The sequence below is a fragment of the Lineus longissimus genome, chromosome 6 (genome assembly GCF_910592395.1).
Source record: "Lineus longissimus chromosome 6, tnLinLong1.2, whole genome shotgun sequence".
Taxonomy (NCBI): Eukaryota; Metazoa; Nemertea; class Pilidiophora; order Heteronemertea; family Lineidae; genus Lineus; species Lineus longissimus.
Genome location: NC_088313.1, coordinates 16,754,383 through 16,767,042, shown reverse-complemented (window position 1 = coordinate 16,767,042; position 12,660 = coordinate 16,754,383). Strand labels below are relative to the sequence as shown.

The 12,660-nt window shown below is 40.1% G+C and overlaps 1 protein-coding gene across 2 annotated transcripts in view; it reads right to left on the bottom strand.

Annotated features, from left to right (window-relative positions):
* LOC135489472 (probable G-protein coupled receptor No9) overlaps positions 1 to 12,660 on the bottom strand; it is a 65,254-nt gene that overhangs the window by 20,027 nt on the left and 32,567 nt on the right. The window contains exons 1-2 of one of the 2 annotated variants that reach the window (XM_064774840.1): positions 7,536 to 7,575; positions 6,407 to 6,464 (exon numbers count right to left, since the gene is read on the bottom strand). The gene's annotated coding sequence lies outside the window, so the exon portion shown is untranslated. Of the gene's footprint in view, positions 1 to 6,406; positions 6,465 to 7,535; positions 7,576 to 12,660 lie in introns of those variants that run through there. The other variant, XM_064774839.1, reaches the window with a different exon arrangement.

Here is a 12,660-nt window from a genome sequence, read left to right as displayed (position 1 = left end):
ATCAATAACAAGCATTTTTAAATGTACGAAAGCTGATCCGATCCGGTCCATTTTGTTTAACTGAGGAATTTGTTTTGAGCTACATGTATGTGCGAAGTACACTGAATTTGATGTACCCATTTCTGACATGATCAAACTCTACCTGTGTACTCAGGAGACTGACCGCACCAGCGATAACGTTTGCCCCCGATTCTTGCCTGGCAAGTTCAACGACTGTCCCTGGTCGAACATCACAGTGATAAAGCACGCGCAACAACCGCACAAGCCATTGCACAGATCCACACAGATCAATCATATTGACAGCGTAATCACCAGTATGGATCAAACTTAGTATAGAATGAGCCAGTGAAAGCTATCATTTCACCCTCAATATTTTCAAAGCTTTTATTGATACACAGCTTCACTGAAACATTGCTGTGACACCAGTGCATCAGTGTACAGTGTAATGTAGATATGACGTGTGTACGTTTAGGGTGAATTCGATAAGAGTTGTAGTTATGAACTGCCTTTCAGAACTTGTAACAAAGTGATATCTCGATCGAAACACGAGAGCCAGTATCGTCATTTGACCTTCACCGCCTAAGGCGTCAGATACATCAGTGCATGAAAACCAATGCATTATGCGCAGCAATGTACAACAATATGTACTCAGGATTCTTGGAAACTTGGTGTTGATGTGATGATGGCTGAGGTCACCAACCTTTTATAGCCAGTCACGCGGTTATTTTTCGCTGCACTACATAAAAACATCATTAAAGCGCAATGATTGAATCGATACTCGGCTCTGATTTAAAGCTGCATGGCTAACGACAAGGTGTGGCAACGGGGATGAAACCTCGGGGAGAGCGGCGTGTCAGGAACTGATAGGAAAGAACAAAAGATGCACATCGAATCGAACATTTCCTGATAAGTCGAATCAAAGAAAGCAATGGAGATAGATCAGGGTATATTTGTAGATCATATTATATTTTACCGTGAATGCACATTCGAAGTTGAGCGTTCATTTGTAGTTATTTCGTGATTTCGTACCATAATAGGCCTACATGTAGTTAGCGTCATTCTTTGAAATAGTTCCCCATTTACTACCAATGCAACCAAAAGTAGCGGTCATTCTCTGCCAGGGATTGCAGGCCGGGTGCACTTCCAAAGATATTTGACAAAAATGAATTATATATTCCGATTGCACCTTCCGGAACCAGCCAGGTATCGGAATCATTCCCAATTCACTTTTCACCTGCGTCCATCTTGACCAGATAGAACTGCAGCAGGATAAAGGCATTGTTGAGCAACGGATGCAGCAAACTACACTATATTTCCTTTCATTCACTCCATTATCCAATGCCATTAGCAAAGTGGATCCCGACATAATCGACCCGATGCATTTTGTCTGACAAAGATGAGTTGACAACGACCGGACACATGTGCTGCATTTAGGAAGTTGAAAATCTCGCTGCTGATAATGTCATTTACATGTAATATTCAAAAAATCGTCCAACATGGCACTTAGCCGCAGTAATACGCGAAAATATTCACCAGTTGGACTTTTCATAGTAAAGGAAGGGGAAGATATGAAGAGAACTTTCACGAGCCAGTTAATAGAAGCATCGAAAATATTTTGTACCCATTACATGTACGGAGAAATGATTGATAACGTAACCATCGATTAATCAAGTACATTTCCAACCGACTGACCCAATCTGGCCAATAATTGAAAAGGTGGAGTCTTTCCGAGTGCTGCATACAGCGACTGAGCCAATACACGAATCAATCAATTCAGCGAGAAAAAAAATCGATAACGTAAGCGCCGAAGTGATAATATTTTGATATCTGTTACAAAATAGGAATATCAAACTAAATAATATGGCAGCGTATTACGGCGGTTTTGGGGTTCATTCGCGCCGAGAAAAGAAACTGAGTGACATATATTGACAAGCCGTTCTGGCGCTGCCAAAGTTGGCGAATGTGTATGATGGAATAAAAATAGTTTGAAGGGTATATTGAAACTTCTGACACTTGTTTACATGACAGGAGTTGACGAGTGCATAATATGGCCTCTTAGTGAGTTACTGAAACGAAGTAAGATGATCAAAGTGAAATGTCCTTTTCACAATCCAGAACACTAGTAGATCAAATGTTAGGTCCCAGTATGTGGCTAATTTAGCGCCACCTCGCGGGGACTAATGATATTAGACTATTTTTGACACTCCGCTGTCTTTTGTCTGTGTCTGTTATTATCGTTATACAGGTGGAATTGGACTATTTGGGTGAGATGCATTTGAAAAAGGAGATCTACATCCACCTTATGAGTGCAATCTATGATAGGGATTTAACTGATATCAGAATCAGAAAACAGATGAGTTTACCTCCGCCATTAATCTTATTAACGAGAAATGAAGTGGAGTTATCGATGAAAAAGCCGGCTCACTTCCTTGCGGCAATCAATTTCAACAGCAGTTTAAACTGGTGATCAATAACACTTTATGATAGTCTCAAATGAAGTTAAACTCCTCCGCAGCTGAATCAGTGTTTCAAGGTCAGTCCTAATGAGTTTGGAAATATAAAAGTATTGAATCTTAATCTGGGATGATTCAATAATTCATACTAATTCATAATTTATACTTCGTAATTCGCATGAATAACGATTTATTATTCGAACTTGATCCTCATAATGCATTGTTAACCGATATGTGGCCGGTGCATTGGATTTCAATATTTCTTGACATGGAACTTTTATATTGGACTTGGATACCTCTGGGCATATGTTTCCTTTCACGACGTGAAATTAATTTCTTGAATATTGCAAGTGTTGATATCAGTTGAAACTGTACAATATGGCATGGTACTGAAGATAAATCGACACTGTAGACCACAAAATTTCTTATTTTTGCGGTAAGGGAAATTTTTCCCAAAAAACATAAATTACCCATGAACCGATCATGAATAATGATTTAGTCCGCAGATATGACGTCACCAGGCAGCATCAGCTTTTCGGACCGGTCACATGACATTGTTTATCCAATGAGGTGCGGAATTTGCGATGGTCACATGATAACATGAAAGAGTCAATGTCGCCCGTGTTGACATGGCACATATAACAACATGAATCGCACACGGAGCGTTTCGCATAGAAATGTCACTGTGTTGTCTATTTATTAGATAATGAATGATTGGTACAAAACCGATGGACAGCTCATGAAATGACAGCCAGCTACAGTTACCATAGTGAGGTATTCATGCTGATGTGGGCAACTCAACTGCTCATTCATCAGACTACAACAAAGAGTGGTGCAAATTGCATAAGGTCATTTACAAGGTTTCTGAATGCGGAATCCAATGAACTTGACAAGCGTTTATCGTCTTAGTCATCTATCACACGTTCCCACTTCGATTTGCCACGACGGTGCAAATTCTCACCATTTCATTAGAAAATTCGTCGACACCGCCGACATACGCATTGCGTAGAATCATGGAATCATGTCGGGATATCTGTCAGGCCGTGCGAAAAACGTATAGATTTTGCAATGCACAGGTCCATTTACTAGTCTTCCATCTGCCCCCTAGCTAATTCTTTAGCATATCTCCATCCCACGTAAAACTTTTTAAGTATGACCCATTTGCATCTTGTAACTTAACGGTAGATTGCGCGGTAAATGTTAATTGAAACAAAAGCGGAACTAAACTGTCACTGGCACATGGACGGTAATGTGGCCATAATCAGCCATCAGGTACTTGTATGCATATGATAAGAATACAGTCCCTGCCACGAGGTACGTAAAACATGTTACAAAAGGAGAATAGCGGACGGTTGTCCTGGTATTCGTGACTTACTACCTTTAAAGTAGCTATTTGCAACCATAATGAACAAAAGTGAATTTGGAGGAACAGTCCCATTCTAGGCGCCAGACAGTATAGTTAACCAATAAAGGTTTAACTGAAAAAAGCCCTTGTAATATTTGTGGGTCAGCCAAACAGAACGTGCCAAAAAGTCTGGTGTATATTATGTGACCCTCACTGAAGATACTCTGCGGTTCAAACCTGGTTTACATGATATAAACGTCGTCGCCACTGCCAATTTTAAAATGGTGATTGATCGGAGAGCTATCGGAGCCGCGAATTTGCAAGCAGCATCTCTAAAAACCTAAACTGGAGAAAGGCCAGATACTGGTTTGGATTACATCTGATTGTCTCACTGGCCAGAAAAAGGGACTTGAACTTTTGAAGAAGCTGTTAGGGATTTTCTGTCAACTCAAATATGCACTCCCTGGAGGTTTCTCAGGAAAAATCTTAATACTCAAAACCTTTAGAGGATTGCCATTTCTTGAAATACATCTAGGGGTGGCTTATTTGCCTTGGCTGATAAATCCTTAAAGTTTTTTCAAAAGCTCAAATCTTCTCCTTTTGAAGAGTGTAATCTTTAGACACGATCAGATGCCTCTGGACTTTGGTAGAGCGCAAGCCTGGTGCCTAAGTAGCATTTGGTCTTGCGCAAAAGCGGTTGGATGAATACGCTAGAATCCTTTACTAATTAGCTACATTATATACTATCAAATAGACTGGCCAGTCTAGCCTATAATTTTGGAATACTGAAGGAGATGTCCATACCTCTCTTGTTTGAGGAAACCCGATAGATGATTACAGGGCTATTGCCTCGTAGTCTGTCATCGGCGATTCGAGACTCTGTAATTTGGGGATGCAGCCCTAAGCTACGGTAGTCATGACTTTAGGGGTATGACCAGAACTTATAAACTTAAGTTAAAAGATGAAGTCTTTTCTCCAAGTCACATAGGTCTGACCATGCCGATCAATAATTTTGCTCAGACGAAAACGATCTGAATATTGTACAAGATACATATCGATTAGCTGCTGGCGCTTAAGTCCTGTTAATTGAAAGTGGCAATTTCCAGCTCGCGGACGTGCTATTACGGAAACTGTTATCTATTGACTGACCTGATTCAAAACAGAGACATCGGTCAAAGGATTAACATTGGAGTCAGTGCAAAGATACGTCTACCTTTTCATGGACCTCGATGTTAGGCCTTCAGCGCTACAGCCTGAACTGTCCCACATCTACCCATTTATACACTTCCTAGATAAGGACTGCCGACAGTAGGGTCCGAACCAGGGACCTATTGTTCGCAAGGCTGCCTGAGCAACTAGACCACCGTGGCTGCTTCATTGCCAATATCTGCTGTATCAATTTCACCCGAGAAATGCATCACATACGCAACCTCCTATAACATTGATGGATATACATTTTCATTGAGATGTAGACCCTTGGGATCCAACCTCAATTTCGCATAGAAAATGCAATGGCTTCAAATCAATGAATGATTTAAAAGGGCCACATCTGGGAAAGCTAAATCTCTAATGCATACTAGATGTTACAGACGTCCAGAGGGAATATTGCGTCCCCTTTGGAAGAATCGGAGATCGGAGAATGTGAGCCAGGTGTCAGAATGGCTCACCTTCTTACTCCTTATCCTTTTTTACGCTAACGTTTCTTGGATTAATCCTTTCATAAGACCAATATACTGCGTTTTTAACAGTCTGAGATGCATCGACTTAAAAAGCGATCTAGGTAGTTTTCGCGATATCTCGAGTAAGACAAACGTTTGGTGCAGCGATGTGCTTGACCAATTGTTTTTAATTATTACCAATCATTACCATCACAATCGACACTTCACTGTCACGACACGCACATTTTGAGATAGCATGTGAGTGAGTCTTCTTTGCAAACAAAAGTACAACCAGGGGCGCGTACACTGTACAGAAACTGTATACGTTGTACGGACACATAAAGAAAACTTATGTTATTTTTCTAGAAATAAAAATAGCCATATCAAAGAGTTGAATGTGCCCTGAGCAGCAGAATTCACCAAAACAAGCATTATGACCGTGTGTATGTACATGGTCATGTACACAGAAGCGTCAGTAATGTAAACGGTTTACATGGTATAGCGTATTTGATGTAAAGTGTGCAAACTGATATATTATACAATCCGATTTTCTGCTCCGAGAAATCTAACCTTCTTAGGTTTCCATTAAAAACATGTGATGTATGCTTTGAATAGGCCTTCTGCAAGAAGTCAAATGTTAGCTGCACAGCGGGCTTAAATTACTGTGATTCCATTGGCGTTATTAGACGCTAAGGCCGAGCCCAAAAACATACCACTCCGGGTTTTATGCCTGAATTGATGAACACACGAATCGCATAAGTTCTTACCGAAAACATAGGCCTCGAATGAAGAATGTAAAACTTCTACCTTAAAAGGGTCAACAGCTTTCCAGGTCAGGGGTCTAGGCAATATCGGTATGCTTGACATGTCGACAACTAGAGACACTCACGACAGGCCACCATTATAAAACACCAGCGACAATTCCTGCAGTTTCATCAAATGGAACTTACCAGTTTATATGCTATAATCCTTTCTTGCGATCCTTATTTTGTCGAATAATTTCTTTTTCTGAAATGAAAAATGTGGAAGGCGCATATTAATAAGAGGTAATATGACTGCTGTAGCTAGAATATTATTAATTCCTTTTTTACTATCAACCATTACAAGAATCCATAGCAACAATGCTATTATCGAGGTCGTAAACAAATGATAAAATTGCGTTTGTGTTCCGAGGAACCCCCGGAAAATGTCGGCAAAAAATCCGAAGGGAGTGCAATATACTGTAAAAATGGTGTCAAATTTTCATTTAAGTTGGGCTGCTCGGTGCTTAACCTGAGTAACGCATGTCCTACATGTAAGAGCTACTACCACATATCTGCTGTGAATATCGGTTCAAATTAGCTTATTCTTTCTGAATGTAATGAAACGTGATAACGGAAACGTGATAAGCAACAAGGCATGATAGCCCAAAATATCGGATTTGAAGATACAAAGAATGAAAGTCGCCCATGATTTCCATTTGGACCTAACATAGCGGACTTGTGAAAAGACCGACGTAGTCTATGAGATCAATACACGGTCCACTGTGCTATCTCAGCTTGATTTAGTGATCATAATGAGCCTGCATCACTCACCATACATTTTGATGTGTCAAGTACCTTGTACATCATAAAAGAAAGTCTTTAATACAATATTTTTCGCGTCACTTAAAATAATCAGTTGGTGCAGTTTGTTCAGAGACATCAAGCTAAGTACTATAGTATGGGCTTGTCAATGGAACATGTCACAAGTAAAGGTCAAAGAAAGCTCTAGTGTTACACGACAAAAAGGGACTTGCCATAAAGCACGTCCATGAAAAATCCTTTTAGGCTTTGGAACTAATGGTTTGGTACGAACTGCAGGAGATCTCACAGTCGCTATGAAAACTAACCTTGCTAAATTAGCCAAATCGAAGTTACAATGTCACTGACTTTGTACACATTATCATGTGCATGTATGTGCACTGAACGATTGCTTTCTAAGCTTGTCATACTGTCAAACTTAACATTGCGTCGCCTATTAATTTTTGAGATTCACGAAAATTTCTGAAATTTTTTTAAATATTTCACGAATTTTATTTTAGCGGATTACTAAATTTACCTGTTAACATCTAACGGTTTTCTTCCATTTTTTTTAGCGATGAGTTTATTCCAATTTTCTTGTATCACTAGTAAAAAATGCACATGAACGGCGCAGAAAATTACAGCTGCCACTGAGATAAGAACGTACTCGCAAGTGACAGAATTCCAGCGAAGTCAATCAAATCGGTTTAAGAATACATTTATACATTCCAAGTCATCTGGCAGAAAGATATATCACGTTCTGTAAAAAAATAATTGCAAGGAAATAACGGATCTGTACAACATGAGCACCGGTAATCCCCGTCAGCACACGATTTGAATGAACATCGGTTTGACTGTCGTCTCTCTTAAAGGTTAAGCTGGCACACTAGTTTCAACTTCCTTGGTTTCGCTAATTCCTATTTGCCATTAGGCGAAGAGAGGGATGAAGGATTTGATTAGTAAATTGATGCACAGCCAGTTGGATGGGTCCGGTAATGTGTTCACCGACCCAAGCAACAGGAGTGTCCACCAGATATACCGTAAGGCATAAGAAAGTGCATTCGTTCTGCATATATATGTAGGTATTTTAAAAGAAAACATGCGGCCGCCGCGTTAAAGCCCCTGAAACAATATCATGCCAAATACTGTCAACTTACAGGACCAATCTGAAAGAGTGAACGCGACGAAGTCTTGTATGATCGCAGTACATTTTGTAAGGAAGACTAGGACATGAAGGAACTCAGCTGTAGTGTCCCGGGGAAGGTTTACTCTCGTAGTGTATAGACCACGGTTTGGCTAGCCATCAATTCACCTACAATAATCAAACAATAATATGTTGAAACTTGTTCTCTCTGGGATCTACAGCCACGTTTACACCGTCTCTAGAGTGAATCTTTGAAGAGTTAAATGTGTAATAGTCAGTGATGACAGGAGTTGCCACAATGAAATCACGATATAGTATTAAAGCAGTCACACTGTGTCAATTGACGTGTTAGGCTGATTAAATAGTGGCGTCCGAGTTAAGTGTCAGCTGGCATATGGACCTTTGCATTACAAATGAGCTTGATGCGCGAGAGGATATCTGATACAGGACAAAATCGATTGGGGTTTAAGTTGTTGCATGTGGGTCAGATAATGCATAGGCGGGTAAACGTGGCATCCTGTAAGTTAGTTTACCATGATGTACACTCGCCTATAAAGGGCGATTATAGGCACCAACCAGCTAGGTAGATAAGATTAAGTTACACGAAGTTGACAGTAGAGGTCTCTCTTATCTCACAGTACATCGAAAGTGTGCTTGTCCGAAGAAGGGACATTATCGTTGGTGCAAAAGTAGGCTCCCAACGCTGACTGTGTGAAACTCACTTTAAGCGTAACACAACCAGAAAGTGAAAGTGAAATATAGTAGGGCCTTGCTTGACTCTACACGTATAGACTTCTAAACATGTCCAAGTAACATGTATGTGGCGAACTATACATTTGGTTCAATGAATTAAGAAGTATTTAATTGACAGAAAAATTATTTGCACATGGATTTAGCAATAGCCTTTACAATTCATATCAGAGGATAATATTGAAGGTAACAAAACCAGCGTGATAAAATGTTTTATCGGGGATATTTTGTATTGTATGCACAGTATGTAGATCTCTAGTTTAAACATTGGACTTAGTTTATAATTACTACATGTAGGCTAGTTTGTGGTTTGATAATGAAATCCTTAAGGCCGCAAGTCCTCTTTAAAACGCCAATCAGAATCTTTTTGAATAAACGAAGTAGGCCTATGCCTTTAACCGCTTACTTTATTTCCAAAAGAACCCTTAGGCCCAAATGGAATATTTATTTTTGTCCTTGAAAGAACACAGCGGTTTATTCCATTAAATTGGGGTTGTTAAAAAAATGACTGTTTCTAAGCAGGCAGCTCATGATTAGGGCCACGAGCATTAAGCCAAATTTATCTTCCATGCCCAGGGCACAAAAATAGTTTTTGAGGGCAGACAGCATATGTCTGGGCCAACCACCCTGCCCTGGGGCAGACAAATTCGCCATGTGCCGTGGATAAGGGAACCCCTGCAGAAATATCCTTTCTTTTTGCCATTCCTGCTACCTTGTTGAAGGAATTTTGTACAGATTGACTCGCTATCACAGCGGCCCTGTGAACTAATCGTGGCCCAATAGGGAAGATATCGAAACCAGAAGTGTGCAGGATTGAGCCCTATCGTGGTTGATAAGATAAGCTCTCCTATATCAACAAAACACACCATCAAGTCACAGTTTCTTTCAAGTGTGACAATACTTCATTACATTTAGTATTTCATAAAGTACCAGGCAAGAAATGAACGATTTCAATACGATGAAAGACACGCTTACCTTTCTGTCGCCAAAGATCGGAAAAAACTCCAGTCCCGTGTCGCTTGCAGCACGAGAAATACCTTCTTAAATATGGCGGAAACCCTACGTTGATATAATCCAGTAATTCTCAGAATTCTGTGCGTGTCCTCACCAATAAACGCGACTATAGATCACAATATCATGCAAGCAGATCGTTCTGTCAGCCATTTTATCAACGATTTGTCTTGTGTTACGATCCGATCACAGGTTATCAAAACACAATCATATGTCCGGTCAGTGGCGATTGGCTTCCTGAGAGGCGAAATGCTGAGAGTGTGGATAATGTGTTCGAGAACTCGAGCATGCAAGGTTAGACTCCAAGAGCTTCGGCCTGGACCAAACAAGCATTTACCATTACAACTGTGACAATTGCACACAGTTTTTCAGGTGCCTCTATTTCCGGTATTCGTCTAAAGCTGGATACACTTTTGCAGAACCAGAACCCTATCATTCAGATGCTAGAACAGCCAACCTTATCCTGTTGGAGAGCTATGCCCAGAGAACTTCTCATCACACTCCTCCTATGTTTTGTCCTTAAAGCAAATTCCTTGTAATATTTTCCTTCCCGATATCCTCTTGTCTACGAAAATACGCATATAGAGTCTGCCCCAAAATTAGATCACCAGAAAATCTCTGCCCAGCTGTCGGAAAGGCCAGACCGAATCGATACCACTAACTCACCCGAAACGACTTAGCAGTCTGGTTCCTGGCGGAACCATCTCAACAACCCATCGAAGGAGGAGAGTAAACGGCAGGAAGCGATCGATACACAGGTTGATTGTAAGCAAATCGTATAATTCAATGACCAGTCCTCTCCAAACGGCTTTTTGAGTTATATCGCGCGAGTTGGACTCGAATATGTACAGTGAGAAAACAAAGTAGCATAACACGCAGTCATTCTTTACAAAGGATAAGTATAGGTCCCCAGTAAATCAAGCATTCGCTGAGACTTCTCCATTCAAATAAACATAGTTTCAAGCCACTTAGGATCGCGAACGAAACCACTTCTACGCAATCTTACGACTATCTTTTTATGGCTTTTCGAATTCAACCATATCTACGCAACATTGCGAGTGTCTCTATTTTCATTTGACGTGCCTTCGCCAATAAACGTTCCAGGGACTGATCAGGTGATAAAAGAACTGCTTGTTTTCAATCAACAGGAGAGATTGGAATGTCGATCTAAAACGCATAAAACTGACAGCTACAGAAATGGAAAAATCTGAAAAAAATCCCATGTTTCTAAAATCTAATCAGGAGCACATACCTCATAAACACTTAATTGTCAATGCACACAAGCAAGATATAGCGGTACGATAATCTTTTTTGAAATCGAAGGACGGAATTAGAAATTGCTGATGCGATTTTGCCTGGAACTAAAAACATGATGAGTACCCACTACTGCACCCAAGCACTCCAACTTCTTTCGATCTACAAATTCGTTTTAGAAAAATAATGCATTTAAGGTAACATAATCACTTCTTTTGAAACTTATCCGCGCTTCATCTGAATAGCAATATCCGATCAACAACGTATAACTATTTCCAAGATGAATCTTTTCTGTTTGAAGCGGTAATAATTGGTCAAAGAATATCGATCAGCATCTGAACACAGCTCCATTATGTTTAATTCTAGTCTGATGAGCAGAATATGAATTATGGGTGCAGAGGATGCATATTCATCAAAAATGAAATATATGATTGGTTGCTCGATACAGCGATTAATAGTTCTTTTAACCCTAATACCTGTCAAACTCTGTCGAATTACAATCATCAAAACATCCTAGAGAACAAACATAAGTACATGTACATAATATTATAATAAGTATAAAAACCAATCCAAGATCTTCAACGAACTTCGAAAAAAACCGCGACTTTCACAGACGGACATCAACTCTTACACGAACTTTTCATTAATTGCAACGCAAAGTGATCAGACCAAATCGAAACGTGCTTCCTCACTGACAGGAGCAATTTATTTCTAAGAGTCTTAAGATGCATAGGATGCGAATTATTGACCACGAGTGCAAGGTAAATAGAATAATAATAAGCATAATCGAACGAGTAATATTGGTCAAAAAAAAATAAATCGAGCAGCAGAATAATTTACTTCTTTTTGAGCAAGAGCCCTGTATCAAATTGGTCAATAATTCCGGCGCCAGCTTTTATACAACAACGTCAGGTCAAGAGGAAAGAAAATTAGCGATCGATTCGAAATGTACGTCTTTCTGAATAGAAACGATCAGGGTCGTAAATCATATCTGAAGGAGACAATTCCTGTTACAGTATTTCCCACTTACTCTGCCCTGAATGAGAGAAAGGAACGTACGCAGCCAGGCAACGGTTCGACAAATGCCTTCTAAGCTCCAAAGCATCGACTCATTGAATAGTGTTGATTGGAACGATGTGTCGCTACGGTTGTCAGGACGACTAACTTCGACGCACGACAAACTCGCAACATTGCGGAATAAAATTCTTCCTTGCAGCTTAACGTGCGTTTACCTCTCGCGACCGCATGTGCCGTCCATCGATCTTCATATGCCTTTGAGAAAGAAGCTTGATTAAGCTAACTCTCCGTGCCAGAATGGTTGTCAGATTAACATAATCTTTGATAATCTTGGACCTGTCGCTTGTTGCTGGATGCATGGTTTATCACTGCCGCCAAATTCTTCTACCAGATTACAAAATCCAATTTTTTTGCACACGCTGAAGTATAGACCTATATCTTCTTCTAGGATTTGGTTGAGACGACCTTTAATTGGCCTGTGCCTATA